The sequence below is a fragment of the Panthera tigris genome, chromosome E2 (genome assembly GCF_018350195.1).
Source record: "Panthera tigris isolate Pti1 chromosome E2, P.tigris_Pti1_mat1.1, whole genome shotgun sequence".
Taxonomy (NCBI): domain Eukaryota; kingdom Metazoa; phylum Chordata; class Mammalia; order Carnivora; family Felidae; genus Panthera; species Panthera tigris.
Window position 1 is genome coordinate 13564908 of NC_056674.1, and position 7467 is coordinate 13572374.

The 7467-nt window shown below is 45.0% G+C and overlaps 1 protein-coding gene across 2 annotated transcripts in view; it reads left to right on the forward strand.

Moving 5' to 3' along the window:
* The window catches only part of DMAC2 (distal membrane arm assembly component 2), a 169350-nt gene that overhangs the window by 114373 nt on the left and 47510 nt on the right, over positions 1-7467 (forward strand). For both annotated transcript variants that reach the window (XM_042968769.1, XM_042968770.1), the window contains exon 6: positions 334-499. The gene's annotated coding sequence lies outside the window, so the exon portion shown is untranslated. The remainder of the gene's footprint in view (positions 1-333; positions 500-7467) is intronic.

Genomic DNA, 7467 nt, shown 5'->3' on the forward strand with positions numbered 1-7467 from the left:
ACTAGCCTAAGATTCCACTTATGTGAGGAATGTAAACTAGTCAAATGTGTCAAATCAGAGAGAACTGTGCTTCCAGTCAGGGTGGGGAGGAGGGAACACGGAGCTGTGGATGTAGATTTTCAGTCACAAAATGAACTCGTGCTAGAGACGTGCTGTGCAACACTGAGAATCTATATACCGCCAGTGACCTATCCACCGGTTAAGGATTGATGGTAGTAAAGTCAATGTTGTGTGTTTTTTACTATCAGTTGGAATCGATTTCTTTCTTATTTTTACACTTGATCATAAGAACATGTATTTCTGTCATGTTTGAAAATTACATTTTCAAAACAGCTAGAAATTTCAGAAGATGAAGGTGAAAAAGGAACGAAGTAACTCCCAGTGTCCTTCCATTTCAAAAATCGTCTGACATCTGAGCCAGAGGACTCTGCGTCTATCAGTGACTTCCTCTTCATGTGTCTCAGAACGAGTTCAACATGCTTTACACGATCCATTACATGTAAGACCGTTTCCAATAGCTTCTACCGTAAATCAAGAAATCCATTTATTCAAGTTTACTTACGGAGTATTAGTCACACAGAAAATTTTAACAACCTCGTTTTCAAAAACAAAATCCTTGACACTACATGGCATTCCAATACATAATGATGTGGTTTCAAAGACTGAAAAGCATTAGGAGCGTATAATTGAAATTCAAGCACTTAGACATTAAAAATCGTAATACACAGAATTCTCTGTATCAAGTATTCCAGAAAAGTAAATCAGAATATAAACAGTATATAATCTCCTCTGGATTCCTCTTCCCCTTGAGTGACATGATATAACATAGGAATTTGTTTCAAAATACTTGTATGTACTTAATATCCCGTCAAAAACATGTCATTTAAAAAACCTGAAAAATGAGACCAAGAGAACTATGGGCAGAATGCACAAGAACAAAACCTCATGAGTTTCTAATTTCTAATGACTTCTATTCCTAATGATTTCTAAAAGCTGTCTTCCTAATTTCCAAGGCAAATTTACACAAAAGAGAAAAATAAGCACTCGGCTATACAAGCTTTACAGCCTTTTTTTCACAGAGTGTGGCTCTTCTGCCAAAATTCAGCCATCAATATACAACCTCATTTCCTTTCTAAAGTGAGTGAGAACATATTCTACCTTAAATGGGACATCGAAGCAAATTTCCAAGAATGAAAATAGCACTCAAAAGTCTTAATTTCACGATTCAAATATCAACAAAAGCAACAATTCCCCAAATCATGAAAGAAGGATGAAGTAACTACATAGGAAAAAGTGCACATTTAAGTCTTCTTAATATTACATAACAAAAACAGGTGTATTTATAACTTCAGTCTTCAGATGGCATACTTCACGAAATCATTATTCATTGAAAATAGACAAATGTTTACAAAGACCATTTAACTTAAATTTCATGGTTGCTTATTAAATGGTTGACCTGTACAGGAACATAAGAGTCCTGTCAAGATAGGTAATAAACTATAAATATAAACTATACCACAATGTTAAAAACTTCATAATGCTCTATGGGAAAATCAATAAAGATAACATAATCTTTCTGGGGAAAAGTATTTAGCTTTACAAATAAATTCAAAATGTACATTTTACATATGAATTGCAAAATACATGTAAACCTTGTATTGCCACATAATCTTTGATTTTGTGGAAAACCATAAAAATGATGTACGTTTTCAATATATGGACATCAAAACTACACGGTTCACTTTTTTTCTTTTTTTCTTTTTTTTTTTTTTTCGTTTTTACTTTTTCCTTTTCTGGCAACTTTGGATGCACTTTTCTGTTTTGGTTCCCAAAGGGGATTTTCCACAAATCCCAAAGCTGCACCTCTGTCCAGCTTGCCGGCCATTTTCTTGTCTCTTATTTCCCTGACTCTGTTCACGGATACCCTGATTCTTTCCAATTCCTGCTTTACTGGATGTTCGTAGAATAAAAACTCCCTGGGGCGCCTGGGTGGCGCAGTCGGTTAAGCGTCCGACTTCAGCCAGGTCACGATCTCGCGGTCCGTGAGTTCGAGCCCCGCGTCAGGCTCTGGGCTGATGGCTCGGAGCCTGGAGCCTGTTTCCGATTCTGTGTCTCCCTCTCTCTCTGCCCCTCCCCTGTTCATGCTCTGTCTCTCTCTGTCCCAAAATAAATAAAAAACGTTGAAAAAAAAATTTTTAAAAAAATAAAAAAATAAAAAAAAAATAAAAAAAATAAAATAAAATAAAATAAAAAAAAAAAACAAACAAACAAAAAAAAAAAAACTCCCTGAGTTGCCAAGTCAACCCCAAACGCTGAATTGCATGTGTAAGCAGAAGCGAAATCCACTTTTGCTTGTTGGAGGGGGCCCAACCTCTGCAACAACTGGTTTCTAGAAACAGACATCATGGTCTTCAGCATCGCATCCACACACCAATGGAATTCTCAAATGTGGATAAATACTCATGAATTTCCACTGGCTAGTCTTCCTCAATTTCTCCCCTGCCATTGTGACCACCTTGTTGGCCTTCAACTCCTGTCTCCGGGAGATGAAGTGTGATAGATTTCTTTAAGGGAGAAACTGGGGTGAAGAAGCCTGGGGCCCTTGAGAACTTCCTGCCTTCAAAGAAAAAGCTCGGGGTGTGACAAGTACACAGGGTCCGTGGTGAGCTTTGTTTCCTGTTCCCCGTCAGCCTGTTTCCGCCCCAGATGGTTGCTCGAGGGGTCTCTGAGCCCCTCAAGAGTCCACAGTGGGGAGGATGCTCAAAGCTCCAATGACTCTCCAGAGTTGAGGGGCGAAGGTGGGAGGGGAAGGGCCGGGCAGGGAAGGAAAGAGGGGTAGAGGAGGTAGCAGTGTGGAAGGGGGGGCAGATCAACACATTCAAGAGAGCTGAAGAGCCTAAGATGTGCCTTCAACATAAAAAAGGAAGGAGGGGAGAAGATGGCGACGCCCTGGAGCACGAGACTCTTGATCTGCAGTCATGAGGGCAAGCCCGACATAGAACTTACTTTAAAAAAATTAGCATGAGACTTTTAAAAATTATCCATAAAACAAGGGAAACTGATGAGAAGGCAGACACTTTAGAGGAGCAAGTTGGGGAGCTCCTAAGTCAGGTTGTCTCTGTGTCTGTTGAAGTTCGCCTTATGTTTAAGGAAACCTTTGCCTTTGGGGTGGCTGGGTGGCCCAATCAGTTGAGCATCTGACTGCAGATCTGGTCGTGATCTCACGGTCTGGTCCGTGGGTTTGAGCCCCTCCTCGGGCACGCTGCTGTCAGCGCAGTGCAGAGCCTGCTTCGCATCTTCTGTCCCCCACTCTCTGCCTCTCCCCTACTCCCACTCTCTCACTCAAAAATAAATAAACATTTAAAAAATAAAGACTACCTATGCCTCAGTATTAAGAAGATAAGCGAAAGAAAAATAGGAAGAAAGAGAGAAAGGGAAGGAGAGAGAGAAAAATAAAACCTCTGCCTTTTCTGAAGATATTCAGCCGCACTGGCGCCCTAAAGGTGAAGCATGTAGCCGGCAGCAGCACAGCAGAGAGGAGGAGAGTCTCTTGTCTCTTGTCCAGAGATGGTTAAAACGAAGAGATCATGTTTCAAAATTCTAAAAATGTCTCTTGATGCCTTTCTCCCACTCATAAGCTCCAGCATAGGGCATAGTGGAAATCCCCTCAGAGCACGTGGGAGCTTGAAAGTCGCAGGAAATGGTTTTAGAGCAACTGTTTCTTGGGAAATCACCCATCCTTACCCCAGAGAGCCAGATGGGGCTCTTTAGACTGCCATCATTCTGGAGTCAAGGGTACCTTTGGGAATCACATTAAGAGACTGGATTTCTTCCCACAGTTTTTGGCACTCATGCAGCCCTGAGCCGAGGGACCCACGATGGGCTCGGCAGCCCTGGGCTTCTTGAACTGACCTTCCCTTTATCGAGGAGTCTTTGCCTCTGGGGTCCACGGAGCCCTGGCATTCCTGCAGCTGGTAGCCTGAGACACCTTCCTGTTGGGGGCTGCCCTCCCAGGGACACGTGGGCAGGGATGCAGGGACGTGATGAATCTGAAGTCCCAGAGGAAGGAGCCTGACTCAGGACAGACCACGGAGGGGACAGGGTGTGAGGGGAACAACCACCCAGTGGGAACATCTCTCCTGAGGCTCACCAGGGGATGGGCAGCCTGCATTGTTCTGGCTCTTTTGCCTCATCGTTCAAAAGGAGACATTTAACCATCAGAGCAGAGATATCATTTTGATGTGGATGACCTACCACCCCAGGGACATCTGAACTTGTCGCGCAGCCCCACTGTAGCTCGAATAAGGCAATTATTATTCTAGCCCTGATATTCACACTATGAGCACAACCAGTTCTGGCTCCCTCCTGTCGGATGTTCTTTCCTGTACTGGTGACCACACTGGATGTTGCCATGATAAGTCCTTTGTGCTGTGTGTTCTGTCTCAGAGTGTTCCCAGGAAAGCCCTGGCTTCTCTGTCAGGCACTACGCAGGGGAGATCTCTCTGGAACAGCACCAGCTCCCCTGGACGGAACCCCAATCATCTCTGCCCAACATGCTCGGAGGCTACTTAGTGATTTTTCACTTCCCTTTTAAAAAATGGGGGGGGGGGGGCGCCTGGGTGGCGCAGTCGGTTAAGCGTCCGACTTCAGCCAGGTCACGATCTCACGGTCCGTGAGTTCGAGCCCCGCGTCGGGCTCTGGGCTGATGGCTCGGAGCCTGGAGCCTGTTTCCGATTCTGTGTCTCCCTCTCTCTCTGTCCCTCCCCCGTTCATGCTCTGTCTCTCTCTGTCCCAAAAAAAAATAAAATAAACGTTGAAAAAAAAATTAAAAAAAAAAAAATGGGGAACTCAGTTGCTTTCTTCCCCATCACCAGGACACACAAACCCTTTCCCTTCCCTGTCTGGGTAATATCTTCCTAATGCCTATCTTTAGTGTAGATGTTTCTCTATCTCTTTAATGCTATTCCTATTTGACCAGAATAATTATGATCACCCAGGCCCCCACCTTGGACTGTGGAATCAAGAATGTGTATCTGAAGTACATTAGGGCTGGAGAACATTCTTGCAGTGACCTGGGCGGAGAGGGTGAAGGGGTGGAGACGCTTAGAGACCTATGAGGACACAGAGTACAAAACACTAAACTCCTCCTCCCATCTTTCCAGATTACTCTGTGGTGCTGCCGCCCTCTGGTGCCTACAGTAGGTAGTGCGGCCCTCGGTTGCCTCATTCCTGTCTGTCCCAAAGGAGCCCATCAATCTGTGGTCAGTCTTTGGGGCAGAACAGCTACAAAAATGGCAGGACCCAATGTAAAGTGAAAATGCACGGCTCCTTGGTCAAAGTAATTGAGAATTTCAAGATGTCAGAAGCACACAATGATGCCTAGCACAAGCTAAAATTTTTTTTCTGTTAATCTCTGCACCCAACGTGGGGCTCGAACTCATAATCCCAAATTCAATAGTCACATGTTCTTCGAAGTGACACACCCCGGCGCCCAGCGCAGGGCGCTTGTAAATCACTGCAGGATTGCACAGATTGCAGCCGGTGAGGCCAGCCCTGCCTTACTGGACCAATGCCTGTATTCATCCTCCATGTGAATATCACAGCAACTCAAGCCATACAACATTTACAGAAATGGGGAGCCCGGAGAGTATCTGTCTTTTCATCTCTAATGAGACGATTTTCTCTCTTTTAAAAATTTCACCCGCCATTTTGCTCTGGCCGAATCAATGACCCAACTGGAGGTGATCCTAGCTTTGAAAATAAAAAATGAATGAAACACACTGATTATATAAAAAGCCTCTCTAGCCACCCAAACCCTGCACCTCGTGTACTTCTTCGTGTCCGACAGACTAGACCAGTTATAGGATCAGGGCAGCTTCATGGGAAAGCACCTCCAAGCTGCGGTGACCTCCCACGTGCGCAGACTGGCATGTCCCATACGACCACACCTTGCGGTGGTCATGGGGTTCGGGGAGAAACGGTGCGGACTGTGCCCGGTCAGGGCTCTGTGGTAGGAATTCAGAAATAATCCAGAGCTTCCTGATCCATGTCAATGCTCCTGCACAGAGGACAGGAGCTGAGGGTTCTGGTGGTGGTCCGGATTGAGCCACAAGGGGGCGCACAGATCTCGCTCAGACCCCACACCTGCCCATCAGGAGTCTGCTCACATGTAGGTATAGCCCACCCCACCTGTCCCCCCCACAGAGTCCAGAGGTCGATAGGTGAAAAGGCGCCCTCCTTTATTTTTTTTTATTTTTTTAAGCTTTTTAAATTTACATCCAAGTTAGTTAGCATATGTGCTATAATGATTTCAGGAATAGATGCCAGTGATTCATCCTCTATGAACACCCAGTGCTCATCCCAACAAGTGTCCTCCCTGATGCCCCTTACCCGTTTAGCCCATCTCCCTCCCTCCAACACCCCGCCAATAACCCTCAGTCTGTTCTCTGTATTTAAGAGTCTCTTATGTTTTGCCCCCTCCTTGTTTTTATATTATTCTTATTTCCCTTCCCTTATGTTCATCTGTCTTGTATCTTAAATTCCTCATATGAGTGAAGTCGCATGATATTTTTCTTTCTCTGACTGGCTAATTTCGCTTAGCATAATACTGTCTAGTTCCAACGATGTAGTTGCACATGGCAAGATTTCATTCTCTTTCATTGCTGAGTAATACTCCATTGAATATATATACCACAACTACTTTATCCAGTCATCCGTCGGTGGACATTTGGGCTCTTTCTATACTTTGGCTATTGTTGATAGTGCTGTTATAAACATTGGGGTGCATGTGCGCCTTCGAATCAGCACACCTGTATCCAAAAGGCCCCCTCCTTTAATGACGGAGCATCAGAGGCTCCTGTGGTTCCAAGAGGGGTCCGGAGTTGGAGGACAGGATGCTGTCAGCTCGCAGGTGGTGGGAACCAGACCCCAACACTGGCCAGCCCCCAACTAAGTTAACTAGGTCCATTTTAGGGGCATCATAGTTAAGGAATGATGCCAAGGTATATGATTCTGAAGATAAAGAGGAATTCCTATTATATCATGTTCTTCTTAACAAGATATTTCTTCCAAATGAAGGTATGACTTTGATTCATGGCTAACATGCCTCTCAGGATGCTGAGAACATCAGAGGACGTGTCTAATGACATCACATGTCGATTTGCGGTCACGTATGTTTTTGCATCCCAATGTCTACAGAATTTCCCTCAGCCAACCTGGCAATATAACCCAGTGGTGTCCTGATTTGTGGTTACACCCTTGGCAAAAACCAGTCTTCCAGCTGCTGAGCCACGGGCAGCCATAAGTTCTTCCCCTCTAAATATGCCTCCTTCTGGACCTGAATGTGCCCTTTGTCCAAGCTGAGCCCTCCCGTCTCCTGTCCAGGGCCCTGTTTGCTCTTCCAGCAGCAGGAACCATCCACCAGAGGGCACTCACGCTCCTGCCTGAACTCCTGCTGACCGTTTCCAT